This window comes from Heterocephalus glaber, unplaced genomic scaffold (assembly GCF_053883595.1).
Source record: "Heterocephalus glaber isolate CG9 unplaced genomic scaffold, H.glaber_assembly_v1.0 deba00001444, whole genome shotgun sequence".
In the NCBI taxonomy this organism is placed as follows: domain Eukaryota; kingdom Metazoa; phylum Chordata; class Mammalia; order Rodentia; family Bathyergidae; genus Heterocephalus; species Heterocephalus glaber.
The window spans coordinates 23,749,636-23,768,326 of NW_028258297.1; the positions used below are offsets into that span (position 1 = coordinate 23,749,636).

At 38.1% G+C, this 18,691-nt stretch overlaps 1 protein-coding gene and 1 pseudogene across 7 annotated transcripts in view; both read left to right on the plus strand.

The window, feature by feature from the left end:
* The window catches only part of Grin2b (glutamate ionotropic receptor NMDA type subunit 2B), a 461,196-nt gene that overhangs the window by 70,225 nt on the left and 372,280 nt on the right, over positions 1-18,691 (plus strand). The window lies entirely within an intron of this gene.
* On the plus strand, positions 1,605-18,661 carry LOC147827509 (tudor domain-containing protein 3 pseudogene; annotated as a pseudogene). Its single transcript, XR_015452340.1, has one exon. The product of XR_015452340.1 is annotated as a tudor domain-containing protein 3 pseudogene (transcript).

Sequence of the window (18,691 nt, forward strand, 5' to 3'; positions counted from 1 at the left end):
CTTTTGAAACCATGTTTCAATGCTGATTGCTTCAGAAGCCCTCTGTTTGAGACAAAGAAAAGGAAATGGTGTCTGTGGCTCCAACAGCAGTTAGGATACATGTGAAATCTTCCAGCCAGGACATGTGGCCTCTGGATATTGAGTTTGAGTCCTATTTACATGGAACTGTGGCGCTCTACTTCACTCCCGGCTCAGGTGGAATGCCAAGGGCCTGTTTGTTTGGAGAGCTCACTCGTTCATTTCGGACACCTGATAGGTGTGAGCAGACCCACCGAGGCATGGGTTACGGTTCTAGCCGGGAAGACCATCAGCCTGCCCACTTTCTCTTCTAGGCAGGGGCAAAGATGGAGCCGGGGCTTTGGAATGTGCATCCTGACTTCTGCACTTCTTTGGCCCCTTACCTCTCCATGTTGGAAGGTTCCAAAAGCTGATGCTTAGATTGTGCTTCACCAATGCCACCTGCATCAACTTCTCCCAAAGCAATTTATGAAAGATATTAAATTTATCCCCATTTCATAGATGAAGAAACTGAGACTCTTAGATGCTGTTTCACACAGAAAAATCTAATTTCAACTCAGTACCTCGAAATCCTGATGCCCTGCTCCAGCCACGCTGCTTTTGCCTTGACTCCTGTGGAGGGGGCTCAAAGTCAGACAGTCGGGTCACGTCCTCACCCTGTGCAGGAGGTGCGGTGGATCTGTTGCTCTCTCAGACCTGTGTCCTCTCTGGAAGCTCAACGGTGGGTTCCTGACTGACATATTAAATATGCAGCATCGACAGGAATATTCATTGTTTGTAGTATTGTTTATGCATCATTTCCCCCAAAGGCTAAACATTTGAAAAGTAATTCACTTTCCCTCTCACTTCATATATTGCTCATTTCCTCCTTTCTTCTTCTTTAACCTCCGCCTGCCTCCTGTCTTTCACACTTCTCTTTCTCCTGTTTCTCTGAGTGGTGAGAGACCTGATTGGTTATTATTCACTGCATACAGTGGTTAAATTGCGACCAGAGTGAATGTCAGCCTGTGATGGAAGAGCTGCTGCATCAGCTTCACCCTAATGAGGCCACACTGCGCTTCCTGGGCTGGGAAGTGCCCAAGGGCTGTCCCGGCCAAGTGGGATTTTAGAGCAGCGGCCCCTCTTTATGTGACGAGTGAGGGCTGAAAGGCGAGGTGGGCAGTGGGTGCCGTGGATTTGGTTAATTCCTGCTTCTTCACACAAACCCCCTGGCCCTGCCCTGGGGCGCTGCTTTCATCTCTGCCTCCTGCAGTGCCCGCCCATGTGGGAGAGCTCCGCCACAGCCACACTGAGAGCATGGGCAGTCAAGCCTGCCGTTTTTCAGCTAAAAGCTTTTTTTTTTTCATGCAAGATACAGTGTGGGGAGTTGGAAAAAAACAGAGAAGGCAGAGAATGAAAGAGCCTGACATGAACAGTTCTTGGATACCTTTCAGTGGGTGTCTGGGGTTCAGGCACTCCTGCAAGGACAGACCCCAGTGACTGACTGTCAGCGTCCCAGAGAAAATTCTTCATGCCATCCTGTCACTGTGGGGGTGCTTGTGTGTGTGCCTGGGTGGAGGCGAGAGTCTGATTGAGATTCGTGACATTTAAGTGTGGAAGGACCTAAGTCAGAGCCACAGCAGTTTCATCAGGGACACCACAGAATGTCAAATAATGAACAGAATGGAGCAAAAGATAATAGTCAACCAAGACATCTTCCTTGTAATAATACCGGGCAGCCAAGTAATGAAAAACCTCCTCGTTTTCAAAGACACATCCAAAATTCAAAGTCAATTTTGGATGGCAGTGGATTGCCTAGAAATAGAGTTTCTGAAAGACCAAGTATTTCTTCAGGATTTGAAGTATGGGCTGAGGAGAGAATCAAATGTGATAGACCATATTCTAGATATGACAGACCTAAAGATACTTCGTATCCTCTAAGTTGTCAGCACAGTGATAGTGCTTTTAACAAAAGAGATAATGCTATGCAAAACAGATCAGGAAAAGGTCCAGCCTATGCAGAGGCAAAAGAAAATCCACTTCCTCAAGAATTCATAGATTATAATAATCAAAAATGTGGGAAAAGAGAAAGCCAAACAGGTAATCCTGATCATTTTTATGACAGGAAATCATGAACAATAAATAATGAAGCTTTCAGTGGTGTAAAAATTGAAAAATGTTTTCATGTAAATACTGATTACCAGAATCCTGTCCGAAGTAATAGTTTCATTGGCATTCGAAATGGAGAGACAGAAATGCCACTGAAAGGGAGAATAGTAGGACCGATTAAGTCAGCAGGACCTGTCACAGCTATACCCTATGAAGATAAAATATTTTACAGTAGTGGGCCCAAAAGAAGATCTGGGCCAATTAAGCCAGAAAAAGTGCTGGAATCATCTATTCTTGTGGAGTACGCAAAAATGTGGAAACCTGGAGATGAATGTTTTGCACTTTATTGGGAAGGCAACAAGTTTTACCGAGCAGAAGTTGAAGCTCTCCATTCTTCTGGTATGACTGCAGTTGTTAATTTATTGATTACGGGAACTATGAGAGGTGCTATTAGGCAATGTCAAGCCCATTCAGACAGAGGTATGGGAAGAAGAAGGCACCTGTGACCAAGCTCTTGAGTTCCGTAGAGGAGGTGATGGCCGGCCAAGACGATCTACTCGGCCAACCCAACAGTTTCACCAACCTCCCCGGGCTCAAAACTAATATGAAAAGGGTCCTTGTGAAGAAAGGAGCTGTGGAAACCTCCTGGTCAAAACTTCTTGATAGACCTTCAACTTTCCCTTCAGAGTAAAATACAGCCATGGTGGATATTGTTATTTAAAGAACAAAAAGCAAATTTTTAGGGGGGAAAATTCAAGAATGGGAAAAAATGAGTTAAGCCTTTTTACAAGTGAAAGGAAGATTTTTTCTTCTGCCATCAATAAAACCATTGTGCTATTAAAAAAAAGATTCATGGGCTGGGGATTTACCTCAGTGGTTTCGTCGCCTGCTGCACAAGCGCAAGGACCCAAGTTCGATCCCTGGTACCCGCCCCCCCCAAAAGATTCATAACCAAAGAGGGGCCGTCATCCTCTCTCACAGCCATGGAAGACAAGGGACCCTCCAGAAAGCCAGGTTTTTGATTTATTGTCCGGGGTGAGCTAGTAGCCAAAGAGAATTGTGTGGAGAAGCATAAATATTGACACAAACTGCACAAAGGTTGGGGTTGACTCCTGTTTCCACCTTCTGAGCTCCTCTGCTTTCTTTGGCAGCAGCCTCCCCTTGCTTACTGCCCTGGTCTCCTCCTCCCACCCTCTAACAAGGTGTTGTTGTCCAGACTCTGGCATCATTTCTTTCTTAGCAACCCCCCCCCCCCCCCGCCACCAGGCTGAACTACCCAGCTGGTCATTCATTCACCCATTCTTTTATTCAAAAAGATCATCCAATTCTCACCAGGGCTCATTAGCCCTTATTTATTTTTTCTGTATAATTCTGCACTAAATGTTAGAGATACAAAAGTGAATGTGACGCAGCTGTTCTTCAGAAGAGTTCATGGTCTATTTGAGGAGACAGACAAGACTCGACCTGGTGCTAAGTGCCACAGTAAAGATGTAGGTAGGGTCTCACTGTGGAGCAGAAGGGGGCCCGGAGGAGGGGCCGGCCAGGGAAATGCCCTTTCAGTGAAGGTGATGCTTAAACTGGGATTTGAGGGCGAAATAAGGAGGGAAGGGAAGGGTGTCTCAGTTACCCCTTGGCACGAGAGCCATGTCATGGAGAAGTGAACAAGCAGGGCGAATTTAGGGGACCGGCGAGTGAACAGCAATATGTTTGGTGTGAATGGGCTCCTCAGGAATGCCATGAGTTGATAGTAAAAATCTATGAAAGGTGCAAAGCACAAAGATCATTGTACATCATGCTAAGAGGTTGATTTGGACCATATCTTGAGAGCTGCAGGAATATGCTAAGGAATCATTAAACGGAGGGGTGACATAGTGAGAAAACATTTCCTTGGGAAATGGTATGCAGGAGGGATATTCCGAGTGGCCGAAAACGGTGGCAGAGTTTATTCAAAGGCCCTTGCAGTAATCCTAGCCAGAAGAAATGGAGGCCTGAGCCACAGCAGTGGCAGAGAGCACAGACGGACAAGGCCTGAGTGGAGGGATGGGCTGTGGACAGGAAGGGCTGTGTGTTCTCTGGGAGAGAACAGGCTCCCCCTGGTAGCTCTGCTATAGTCATGCCCACGTGTTTTCCTCATTTCATAGAAGACTAGCTCAATTTTCCTCTTGCAAATAACACCAAGACATTATAAGCTGTGATGCTTGTAAATATTCTCTGGAAGAAATTTGGAGGTGTTTATGTGGGTCCTATCAGTTTTACAAGACACAAAGCTCTTCAAGGGAGGGCATACAACCTATTTATCCATTTACAATGTACAGAATTCAGCACACTAGGAATACTTAATAAGAATAAGATCTGAGCCCCGGGAGCATTATTACACTTGTCAGTAATGGAATAACCAGGTTTGAAATCAGTTTGTCTATGTTTAAATTTTATAAGGAAAAATAATCTCAGTTATTTGAACTTTTGAACATAGTGAAACCTGTTTCTGAAATATAACATAAAAGTGGCTTCTGCTCTCAGGTTTCCTAAGTAAATGTTTGAATTGGTCATAATTGGACATTGTTTCTCAATATCTAAATTTGTGGTTCAGTAATATCTGACAATTAGTCATTAGAAACAGGAGCTTCTTACATCCATGATTGGCATTTTCAAATTCTGGTCTCTTTTCTCTTTTCTCATATTTATATAAATCAGAATAACTACCATAGTCTGGCTGTTATTTGCTGTAACCTTTTCTCTCTGCTATTTACATCCCGGTCACATTTATATTTATACTTCAAGGTGTTTGTCTATACCTTGAGGCCTTTTCTTTTTCTTCCTAAATCTTTCTAGTCTGTTTCCCAATTTCAGGACAAGTAAAGTATCAGCTGTCAGACTCCTGGATGCAATATGTTTTCACAGAGCATTAGCGCTGGGCACCAGACCATGCCGTCCCCATCTATGTCTGTTATGTTGATATCTTTTCCTCAGATTTAGGTGAGCCTGACTGGAAAGTTTCACTGGACCTAAAAACAAACCTCATTATTTTCTGCCCTCTCCCTACATTTGGCTCTCAGTCACTAGGACACATGGGATATCTCTAGTGGCACTCACCTGAGGATACTGTTTTTATTAAGCATTTCCACTGGATTTTTACTTTCCTGGGATGAATCCAGGTAGTCTTTCTCAAAGTGAGTAGTGTTCAGTTTAATCTATTTTACTTGTTCTCAGAGAAGGTCTTGGGCTCCCATATGGATTTCTGTACATATTACATATTAAGTCAACTTTAAACAAAGCCCTAGTTAACATAGCCTGCTTAGGCCATGAAATTGAAGCTACACACTGCTATCTTTTGTGTTCCAAAATGTTGCCCTGGGATCAAAGACTCTGATGGGCTTGAGGAAGGCAAAGGGGAGATGGAAATTAGCCATGTTGCATTTTGGAGACTGCCCTCATTACGGAGTGTGAGCCAGGGGCCTTTAGTCCTGAGTGTGCTGTGTACCAGATCCCAAGGCTCCTCCTCCTCCTCACTTTTGCTGCTTCCCAGACAGTTCTAGAGTCCACTAAAGTGGCTCTTCTCTTCTGGAGCAGGGCAGTAGTAGTGGGCCTTGTTGTGCACTTATCAGGGCACTTTGGAATATGCTTCCATCAATTCTAAGCAATCATTGATACACTGGAGTGCATTTTGTGAAGTCTTAAGCAAGAGATGATGACTTGAAACAAGTAATAGAGAAAAATTTGGTAAGAGAAATGGTGTTATTTAACGTTTAGATGACAAGTTCAGGGCAGGACATGACAGTTGTCTTTAAGCATTTGAAATGCTGCCAGAGGGGAATGGATTAAATTGTTTCATGCCTCCCTATGGAGCAGAACTAGGTGCAAGGTAAAGGATGTCAGAGTTCAATTCATTATAAGGAAGGACTTTAGAGTGTGAGGGTTAAACATTTTTGCTTTGGGATCAGACTTCTTGAGTTTAAATCTACCATCTGCCAGTTACTAGCTATATCAGCTTGGATACATTTTTTAACTCTTCTAATCTTTAGCTTTCTCACCTGTAAAATGGGGATAATATTAGTATCCATCTAATTGCTATGTAGTTGAGTTGTTTCATCTGCTGGCATGAAGCCAGTTAGAGCTCTTACCATGATTTATACAGTGATAATGCTGGCAGTTAGCGGCAGTCTCACCTGTCTCAAGATAGTGTACATGTTTAGCAGCAGTTTCCAGAATTTCCTGCTATAACTGAGCACTGTAAGATGCTTTCCCCCCCGCCATTTGGAATATTTATGTATGATTTTCTTATTTTCCTCCCTTGAACAGGGAAGGCTGGTGAAAATCTAGGACAAAATATTTTAGTTTCCAGAATTATTTAAATGATATAAATATTCTTGTGATGAAAAGGAAAAGGAGGGGCATTATGAGTTCAAAAAGCTGGAACATCGGGTAGGATGGGTCAGGATACCATGCTGACTTGGTGAAAAGTTGAATTAGGATTTTTAAAAAAGTGATGAGATACTGTCCTAGGATTTTAAAATATTGTACTTATTTACAACAAAGGCATTCATGGACAGGAATAGATCAAATGCAATTCATGTACACTCTTTTCAAGAGGATGAATTATTTTATGCTGAATTTTAAGAAACATTGAAATATCTAAATAATACTTCTCAATTTCTCAAATCTTTATAATTTTTAAAAGAAATTGAGGTATAACACACAAAGGAGGTGTACAAATCTCAAGGGTGCAGATCAGTGAATTATTACATATGTATATGTGCATGTAGCCATACAGATAAAGATGTAAAACATTTCCAACAAGCCAGAGAATCCCTTCATGCCTCTTTGCAGGTAATGTTTTATAGCCCACCATGCGGGCTTCTGGCAACTGTAGACAAGTTTGCTTGTTCTTGAGCTTTATAGAAAGGGAGTTAGGCAGTAGTTCTGTTATGTCTGGAAGCTTTTACTTAACATGTCTGAGATTATTGCACATGATTAGTTTATACAGAAAGCTTCTTATTTCTAAATGATTTCCATTTAGAATAAATGGCTTTATTATAGATAAATCCTTGGTAGAAATGTAAGGCTAGGAAGAATCTTATACGATTTGTGTCCATGCCCTTGGATTGACAAACAAAGTACACGACACCGACAGATATTAAGTAACTTGCACAGTTCACTAGTAGCTAACATGATATGCTGTATTTTTACAAAGACAGATCAACTGGGAACATTCACATATATAGTGCCTGAATTATACATCAGAAGTCTGAATTATTTAAAATTACAAATTACCATGATACAAATTAATCCTGTTCACTGTTGGACTGGCTTCTTGCATTGTATACACATTTTGAAATGACATTATTATAACAGTTTGTTCTGATTGTCTGGATACAGAAATCATTGTTCTCATGCCCATTCCCACAAGTCATAAAACCATGTAAACAACAAAATGCAATGACTTAGACTATATTTTTTAGTGCTTCTCTCTCTCTCTTTCACACACACACACACACACACACACACACTCCCCTCCTCTTAAGCACACACATGCCACATAACAGCAGGCCATGTAAAAACCAACATTTCCTAGGATTTAACAATTCATCTCTATATCCTCAAGTGGTTAATAGTCTTTCCACAACCCTATTGTTTCTGAAACTCAAAAAATTGTTCTTGTAATTGATTGAATGTAGCATAGAAAGAGATGGAAGGGTCCTCTCCAGTCACCAGTGCCATTTAGGCTTTGACACTGCAAGGCAGGAGTTTAGTCTGTCAAAGTCATTGCATTTTGTTGTATACACAGTTTTATGACTTGTATACATGGCCACAATTGCCTGTGGATTTGTGAAGTTTTTTTTTTGTAGTTAGGAGGCCCGGTTCAAAATGGAATATATTAAGTGATTTAAGTATAAAAAAAGGCCATGCCATTTCTGGGAATATTGTAGTGTGGCTATTCAGTCCAATTCTCTGCTAAAACAAATGAAAATATTGGATAAAAAAGGATGTTGTCTTAAAAGCATCTAATTGCTATAAGAAAAACGAAGAATTATAAGGCTGAAATCCAAGTGAGAGGAAGGCATTGTGAGCTCCATTTACCCAGTGGTATTTTCTGATATTAGAAACTGAGCTTCAGTTTCGATGACCTGGCTGAAGAGGGCAGAAACAAAGCATGGAACTCAGCCTAAGTAGGGAGCCTAAAGAACTTCACTCCCCTTCATATTCGCTGGACTCTGAACCAGAACTAAACTGTGGTCACATCCCCAGGCAGTTCTATGGAGAGCTGTCTTGAGATTGAGCAGAAGGGTACTGAGAATGAAGTGAAAGAAAACCTGCCCCTGATAAGTGGTAACAGCTGGCTCCCCACTCATTGGAATACTTGCTACCTGTATTTGCATCTGTGGATTGTGGAGAACTTTGGAGCAGTGAATTTAGTTGGAGGCACTTGTATGTTAGTAGTTCTCCTACCCACCTGTTATGAGCAAATGCAGAACTTCTTTGGAGGAAGACACTCTCCCCTTAAACTTCTGGGAACTCCCTCCCACCCCTCCACTCTCAAGGGCAGTGAGCAGTCAGGAGTCAGTCCTTTGAGATAACTCTCAAGCCACAAAACCAGCAAGAACCAGGAGAAATGACAAGTGCAGAAACAGATCAGCAAACTCTTCAGACTGAATCATCAGGCATACATTATGAAACTATTCCTACCATATTCAAAGAAATAAAAGAGAAGCTTAAAAATATCTCCAGGCACTAGGAAAATATAAAAATATTCTATTTTACATGTATATCTCAAAAATATAAATTTAAATTAAATATTATAACATATTACAGCAGAAAATCAACTAAATAGACAATATCTTAAGAGAAGTTATAGAAAAATGAAAGATCAATATAAAGAAATAACAGGTCCACTAACTTCTACCTTCTCAGTTGCAATAATAGAAGCCAAATGATCATAAAAACTTTTTGGGTGGGAAGACAATAACTGGTACCTTAGAGTTCTATATCAGTGTAAACATTAGGCAAAGAGGTTAAGTAATTAAAGTGATCCTAAGACATTTATATTTTCTGAGAAAAAGGTAAAGACATTGATTAATTTTAAACTTTGAGAAATTAAGTACAAATGCTATAATTTTTTGGATAATCCCCAAAACAGTTAGAAACCAAGTATCTAATTTACAAGTAGAAGATGAGAAGTAAACATGATAAAAATATTCAGTCAAAGGGGTGAAGGGAGGGGAAGGGGAAAGGAAAGGAGGGAGGGGAAAAACTATGAGAAAAGAAAAAAAAACTGTAGATGATGTGTGTGTAAATAGGGAAGAGTAGACGGGGTGAAGGGCACACAGGGAATGGGGAAAAAACAAGAACCAAGATACATCATGTACAGGTACAAGCACCCCCTGATAAATGTAAACGTATTGTTTACCTAAAATGTACCAATAAAAGAATTTAGAAAGAAAAAAAAAATTCAGTCATCCAAATGAAGGCCAAAAAAAAAAAGAAAAAAAGAAGTACAGGAAGGAGAAGGAGGAAAAAGAGAGGAAAGGTGGCTCAAATAGAAAACACAAAAATAAATGATAAATATAAGTCCGGTAATCACAATAAAAATATTCTAAGTAAAAAATTATCAGATTGGCTTTAAAAAATAGTGTTAGGCTGTTCATAAGTAACATATCCAAATCATAAGAATACTGAAAAAATGAATATAAACAGTTGAAAAAACATATAGTGTGCAAACATTCATAAAGATTATATTGATATAGCTATATTAGTGTCAGAGAAAATGGAATTTAGATATCACTTCAGTTGATTAAAGTTCAAATATACTAGGAAGGTATAAGCATTTAATTAATTTGTTTATTTATTTATTTTGCCTGTCTCATTTCATTTATTTTTAAAATTAACTTTATTGATATCATTTAGATATACATAATGATTACATTCATCATAGGGAATTTTACCTGTATATAATATGTCTTGATTCTTCTTTTTTCCCTAATCCCTTTTCCTCCCTTCAACCCCTCTTTTCTTCAGAAGGTATAAACATTTTAGATTACATAATACTAGTAGCAAACTTGAAAATGTATGGCATCAAAATTAATAGTTGCATAGGAGAAGTGTAAAGTATTCATAGTTATATAGAAGATTTAAAAAATACTCTTGCCAGCCACTGATAAAATAGCCCAACAAAATATCAGTGTGCATATGAAAATTTAATGAATATTACTAGCAAACTTGATATAGGGATATAAACAAAACAGAAAAACTCCTAAATACAATTTTTTTCAAGCATACATAGAACATTTGAGAAATTTATCACTTATCAGAATTTAAATTATTTCTCAGTAAGTTTCAAAGGACTGAAATTAAGGTTAAAAAAAGACCTTGTTCTTTTTGATTATGGTGCACTGAAGTTAGAAATTTAAAAAAAAGGATTCTCCCTTCATACTTTTGCTGCCTTGTGCTCCCCATGTTGTTTCTCCTCTATGAGGCCTGTTTGCCATCCCTGCCTTGGTGCCAATTGAGTATGGACTGAAACCTCTCTGAACTGTAGCTTTCTTTTAGCAATTGTACATGTACTAAGATTTGGGCTCAAATCAAAGAAGCCAAAATAAGGAAAAGAGCTGAGGGAAGAGGCTTCACCTGTTGACTTAGCCAAAGCAGCTCTAATTTGATTGGATTCACCTTTTACATCTTGGTATCTGATATTGTCACAGCTGATATGAGGGTCAGTTCAAGTCTCCTTGAAAACATACATCAGGCCATTCCACCGCTCCCAGCCGGAGGTAGGGGCTTCTGGGCCACCGTTCCATGGCTCCCAGCCCAGAGGAAGGGGCTTCCAGGCTGCTCTTCTACCACTCCCAGCACAGAGGAGGTGAGCCTTGAGGGCGCCAAGAGCAAGACCCCCATTGAAATGAGAAGACACATAAACGAGTCTCAAAATCAGACTTCGAGATCACTTAAAGCAACCCCAAAGGGAAAGGAGATGGAACACTCTGATATGGAACCAACTGGAGTCCCTGCACTGGCAACAAAAGAGGATCTGGGAAAAATGAAATCAGAAATAATTACTCAGATAACAGCAAAGATTGTGCTCATGGTGCAAGACATGATTAATAAATCTAGAGAGGACACAGATTAAAAAAATAGAGGATCTGAGGAACATGATCGAATCCCAACATAGGAAACAAATGGAATCCATAAAACAGATACAAACAGACCTCCAGAAGGTTAAAAACTCCACTGAAAGTCTACACAGCAGAAGGAGCCAATGTGAGGACAGAATTTCAAATATAAAAGACAAGGTTGCAATTAGTGACCAGGAAAAGAAAAATTTCTTCAAAATTGTAAGGGACTATGAGAAATCAATCCAGCAGCAGAAAATTTCCAAAGCGGGGGAAAAGAACTTGACATACAGATAAGTGAGGCATATAGAACTCCAAAGAGCCTTGATCAAAAAAAAAATCTACACATAGGTATATAATTGTTAAGATTCCAGAAACCCAACAGAAGAACAAAGTTCTGCAAGCAGTTAGAGAAAAGAAACAAATCACATACAAAGGAAAGCTCATCAGAATCCCACCAGACTTCTCAACGCAAACCCTCGAGGCAAGAAGAGCTTGGAGTGACGTATTCTAAGCCCTAAATGAAAACAGCCTCCAACTCAGATTGATGTATCCTGCAAAACTATCTTTCAATATTGATGGGGAAATAAGATACTTTCATGACAAAGAGCACCTTAGGAACTTCATGAATACCAAACCAGCACTCCAAAAAATTTTAGATAATATTCTAGGAAAAGACAATGAGGATCAGAACGCCAGGAAGCACAGCAGAATGAATCTATCAGGTGCGACAAGAAATTAAATATAAAGGGAAAGAATCCAACAAAAAGAAAAAGTCATGACAATGATAAGTCAATACGTATCAGTTATAACCATCAATGTTAATGTTCTCAATTCACCAGTCAAAAGAATTAGACTGGCAGAATGGGTCAAGAAGCAAAATCCAACAATAAGCTGCATACAAGAAACATAATTAAAAAAGGAACTCATAGATTGAAAGTTAAAGGCTGGAAAACAATATTCCATGCAAGGGGAAGCCGATAAAAAGCAGGACTAGCTATCCTCTTTGCAGATCAAGTGAATTTCAAACCAACACTGATTAAGAGAGACAAAGAAGGACACTACATCCTTGTAAAGGGAACAATCCAAGAGGAAGAGGTGACAATCATAAATATCTATGCACCAAACACTAGTGCACCCAACTATATAAAACAAATACTAATGGATATGAAAAGTCATATATGCACTAATACAATTGTAGTGGGGGACCTCAACACCCCACTGTCACAAATAGATAGATCAACTAGACTAAAAATAAGTAATGAAAGACTAGAACTCAATTGAACTCTTGAAAAAATGAATGTAACAGATGTTTACAGTGTGTTCCACACCACAGAATCAGAATACACATTCTTTTCAGCTGCACACGGGTCGTTCTCCAAAATAGACTACATACTCATAGAATGTGTTTAAGTAAGTGCAAAGGAATTGAAGTTATCCCCTGTATATTATCAGACCATAGTGTGATGAAATTGGAGATGCATAGCAAAAGAAACTTCAAGAATTTCATAAACACATGGAAATTGAATAATACACTTCTGAATAACCAATGGGTCACAGAGGAAATTAAAGATAAAATCAGACAGTTCCTACAATTAAATGATAATGACAATACAACATATAGGAATCTATGGGACATAATGAAAGCAGTCTTATGAGGGAAATTCATAGCAGTGAATACACATATTAGGAAAACAGAGCAAGCCCAATTAAATAACCTGATGCTGAACCTGAAGCTTCTAGAAAAAGAAGAGCAGGACAACCCCAAAGCTCATACAAGGGAGGAAATTATAAAGATCAGAGCAGAAATCAATTCAATGGAGATGAAGAGAATGATATAAAAAAATTAATGAAGCCAAGAGTTGGTTCTTCGAAAGAATAAACAAAATTGACAAACCCTTAGCCAACCTTATCAGAAAAAGGGAAGGAAAGGCCCAAATCCATGCAATTAAGAATGAAATGGATGAAATTACAATAGACCCAGCAGAAATCCAGAGGATCATCAATACCTACTTCCAGAACCTATACGCCAATAAGATGGAAAACACAGGAGAAATGGACAGATTCCTAGATAGGTATGAATTACCAAAGTTGAATGAAGAAGACCTAAAAACTCTAAACAACCCAACATCAACCAATGAAATTGAAAATGTAATTAAAAACTTACCAACTAAGAAAAGCCCAGGTCTTGATGGCTTCACTGCTGAATTCTACAAGACATTTAGAGAGGAACTGCCAGTACTGTTTAAATTCTTCAGTGAAATTGAAAGGGAAGCAATACTCCACTGCCACTACTGTTTAAACTCTTCAATGAAATTGAAAGGGAAGCAATACTCCCAAATTCATTCCTGGAAGCAAGCATCACCTTGATCCCCAAAGCAGAGAAAGGCCCAATGGAAAAAGAGAACTTATAGGCCAATCTCACTAATGAACATAGATGCAAAAATCCTTGCTAAGATATTGGCGAATAGAATGCAGAAGATCATCAAGAAGATCATACACACTGACCAAGTGGGATTCATCCCAGAGATGCAGGGATGGTTTAAGATACTCAAATTAATCAATGTAATACACTGTATCAATAGAGCCAAGGACAAAAACCATATGATTATCTCCATAGATGCAGAAAAAGCATTTGAAAAAATCCAACATGCATTTATGATAAAAACCCAACAAAAAATTGGAATTGATGGTCTCTACCTCAATCTGAGAAGAGCAATCTATGAAAAACCAGCCAATATCATACTAAATGGTCGAAAACTGAAATCCTTCACACTAAAATCAGGAACAAGACAAGGATGTCCACTATCACCACTCTTGTTCAATATAGTTTTGGAAATATTAGCCACAGCAATTAGACAAAAGAAAGAAATAAAAGGAATAAAGATAGGAAATGAAGAAGTCAAATTGTCATTATTTTCAGATGACATGATACTCTATATAGATGACCACAAGAAGTCTTCCACCAAAAGTCTTCTAGTCTTAATATCCAAATTCAGTAAAGTAGCTTGATATGACGTCAACACAAAAAAATCAATAGCTTTCCTCTACATGAACAATAGACTCACTCAGACAGAAATAGGGCAAACAATTCCTTACACAATGGGATCCAAAAAATTGAAATATCTAGGAATCAACCTAACAAAAGTTATCAAAGACCTCTTCTCTGAAAACTATAGGATTCTGAAAAGAGAGATTGAAGATGATATCAGAAAATGGAAAGACATCCCTTGCTCCTGGGTAGGAAGGATCAATACAGTGAAAATGGCCATACTTCCAAAACTGCTATATAGATTCAATGCAATCCCAATTGAGATCTCAGGACCATACTTCACAGACCTTGAGAAAACAATTCAAAAATTCATTTGGAACAAGAAGAGACCCAGAATAGCAAAAGCGATTCTAGGTAACAGAGACATGCCAGGGGGTATCACCATCCCCAACTTGAAACTATACTACAAAGCTACTGTGATAAAAACAGCATGGTACTGGCAAAGAAACAGACCTGAGGACTAGTTGAACAGATTAGAAGATGCTGAAACAACTCCAGACACACTCAGTCATCTTATCTTTGACAAAGGAGCCCAACACCCTCACTGGAGGAAAGATAGCCTCTTTAATAAATGGTGCTGGAAAAATTGGGTTTCATCTTGCCAAAGATTAAAACTGGAACTATATCTGTCACCATGCACTCAACTAAAATTGAAATGGATTAAGGATCTAAATATTAAAATAGAAATGCTGAATCTCCTGGAACAGAAGTTAGGTAGAACTCTTGAAGACATTGGTGTAGGAAAAGACTTTATGGACAAAACCTCAGTTGCCTGTGAAGTAGCACAAACAATCAACAAGTGGGATCTCTTATTAAAAAGTTTCTGCACAGCAAGAGAGACCACCAACAGTGTGAAGAGACAACCCACAATGTGGGAAAAAATCTTCACTTGCTGTTCCTCAGACAAAGGTCTACTATCTAGAATCTATAAAGAACTTAAAAAAATCAGACCTCCCAAATTTAAAGACCCAATCGAAAAATGGGCATCTGAAATGAACAGACATTTCTCAGACAAAGAACTAGAAATAGCAAATAAATGTATGAAAAAGTGTTCAACATCACTAGTCATTGGAGAGATGCAAATGAAAACAACACTGAGGTTCCACCTCACTCCAGAAAGAATGGCTGCTATCCTGAAATCAACCAATAACAAATGCTGGCTGGGCTGTGGGGAAAGAAGAACCCTGCTCCACTGCTGTTGGGAGTGTCGACTGGTGCAACCACTGTGGAAATCAGTATGGAGATACCTCAAAGAACTAGGACTGGAAGTCCCATTTGACCCAGCTATTCCCCTGCTGGGTATCTTCCCCAAAGAATTAAAAGAATCATACCACAGTGATATATGTGTACCCATGTTAATAGCAGCACAATTTGTAATAGCTAAAACTTGGAAGCAGCCCAAATGCCCATCAACTGGAGACTGGAGAAAGAAAATGTAGGTTTTTTTAAAAAAATAAAATGTAGTATTACTCAGCCATAAAAAATGAGAAATTAGAGACATTTATAGCTAAATGGATGCACATTGCAGCCATACTCTTAAGTGAAATAAATAGGACACACATGTAAATACCAAATAGTTTCCCTAGTGTGAGAAACAGAAAGAGTAAATAAGGACTAAAAGTTATAATAGATAATGTGAAATAGGAAGAAAAAGGGCAAATGGGAAGGGGAATTGGGAGGGGTAAGTAAAAACAGAAGAGAATGGAATTAATATGAGAAAATGAAAAAATGGAAACAAATAGGGAGAGATGGAGGGGTTGAAGGGAGGGCAGGGGAAGGGGGAAAAATAAGAACCAAGAGAGATTATGTAAAGGTGCAAATTTCCATTGATGAATGTCATTATATTGTATACCTAAATTGTACCAATAAAATAAAATTTTAAGAAAAGGATTACTAGAAAATCTCATATATTTGTGTTAAATAACTTGCATGTTAAAGGAAAAAATAGAAGTTTAGAAATTATTTTAAATTGAACAATAACTATAATAGTGCAGCTCAGGGCTGGGGACCTAGCTCAGTGATCCTGATTCCTGCTTCACAAGTGCAAGATCCCAAGTTCGATCCCCAGTACCAAAAACAACAACAACAACAAAAACAACAACAACAACATCAATATAAATAGTGCAACTCATTATATGGAAGATACAGATGAAATAGTCCTTAGAAGGAAATCTTTGCTCTTTGTAGCTTATACTTTAAAAAGTCTTAACCCTGATAAACTAGGTGTCTCTCTCATCAAATTAGGAGGGAAATAAAGTAACCTAAAAATGCAAAAAAAAAAAATCAAGATATGAGTAGAAAGTAAATTGATGGTGAACACACAGCATAAAGTATTTAAAAAAATCTAAAAACTTTTTTGGATAAAAATGAAAAATAATGTTTACCAACTTTGCACAAGTATGGCCAACAAAATGTAATATGAAGCCCAAATGCTGTAAGCAATAGAAAAGAAGTTATCAGTATAAGTGCTGTATGAAATGAGGAGATAAATTATAAAATTTTATGCTGATGAATTAAAAATTTAGTTGAAATAGAAAAATTATTAGGAAATATGATTCACCAATACTGATTCATAAATAAATAGAAAACTCAAAGATTATGATTATTAAAGCATTTAATTGGTAGCAAAAAAATCTTCCTTTTAAAAAAGTAATAGACTTAAATGGCTTCATCGATAAGTTTTGTCAACCATTAAGGAAAAGACAGATTTCAGTCTTATACAGACTATTTCATAGAATAAAAAAAGGGATGATAAGCGCTAAGATTTTTGTTTTGTTTTGTTCTGGTTTTTTAAAAGGATTTTTTTTTTGTTACCGGGGATTGAACTAGGGTCCTTAGCTTGCAAGGCAGGAGGTGGAACCACTGAGCTAAATCCCTTTAAAAGGATTTAAATAATCTCAGTACCAAAACTCAGCAAGAGCACTATGAGAATGATAAATTACAGACCAGTCTCCTTCATGAATATAGCTGCAAAATTTCTTATGAAAATGTGCTATCAGAGGAAACAATCATATCATGACCAGCAATCTCCCTAGGAATTCATAGTTGGTTTAACATTTTAAAATCAGTTAACATAATTCATCACATTAACAGATTAAAAGAGGAAGTTATTTCAATAGATGACTGAAATATATTTGAAGTTCAATGTCCATTTATGATGATAAACTTTTTTTTTTTAAATACGGGGCATCGAACTCGGGTCCTTGTGCTTGCAAAGCAGGCGGCAAATGATGATAAACTATTTTTTTTCCCCATTAACTTTATTGGTACATTTTAGGTATAAAATACAGTTACATTCATCATTGGGACCTTGTACCATTACATGAGTATCTTGGTTCTTATTTTTTTTCCCCTTCTCTTGCCCTCCCTTCACCCTCTCCACCCTTCCCTATTTGCAAAGACCTTTTTCCTCTTCTATTTTTTCCTTTCCCTTTTTTCCCTTCCCCTACCCCTCCCAATTCCCCTGCTCTTTTAGACCTTTTCTTCCTGTTACACAATATCAGTTATACATTTTTTAAATTACAATATTAAGATCTAGGAGACATTACCACAGATTTTACAGAATTTAAAAGGATATAGAAAGCATATTACAAAAATCTGTTTTGAAATAAATTTGACAACTTCTAAGAAGTAACTTGGAAGACAAATTAATGAACTAACTCTGGAGGAAATATAAAATTTGAATAGCACCTATTAAAGAAAGTATATTCCCAGCTTGAAAACCTACCTATATGACAACAGCAGGCTCATAAACATTTTAACTGATAAATTATATCAAACAATTAAAGTAGAAAAAAGAAGGAACACTTCTCCCCTCATTTTAGGAACTCAACATTGTGCTAATACTAAAACTGGATAAAGAGAATAGAAGAAAAAGTATGAACATAGATAGAAATTTGTTTAACAAAACAAACAGAAGTCAGATCTGGCAGGATGTAGAAAGTGGTTTTCTTATAGGGATGGCAGTGTTGGTTCAGCATTGGAAGATCCACCCCCAAAAGTCATCATTTTAACAGAGGAAAGGAAAAAGCCATATGATCCTGTCACTAGTTGGAGAAAAAGTGTTGGACTAAATTCTACAGCTGTTCATGGTAAAAGCTATCAGGAGACTAGAAGTACAACAGAACCTTCTCAACAGATTAAAGACATGTACTCCATACTTCCAGTGAGAATGCCTTATATGAATGGAGAAGATACAATGCTTTCTCCCTAAGGTGGGGAACAAGGGCAGATATGCTTACTCTTTATCTGTCTATTAAACTTTGAAACCTAGGCCCCACCAAAATAGTCTGGCAATAAAATGACACAACTAGGATAGGATTGGCACAGCAGAAGCAAAATCTTTATATGTAGATGAAATGATCATCTATAGAGAAAATACTAAGAAATCTCTAGGAGCCCCTAGAACTTGTACTTGAATTTAGCAGGA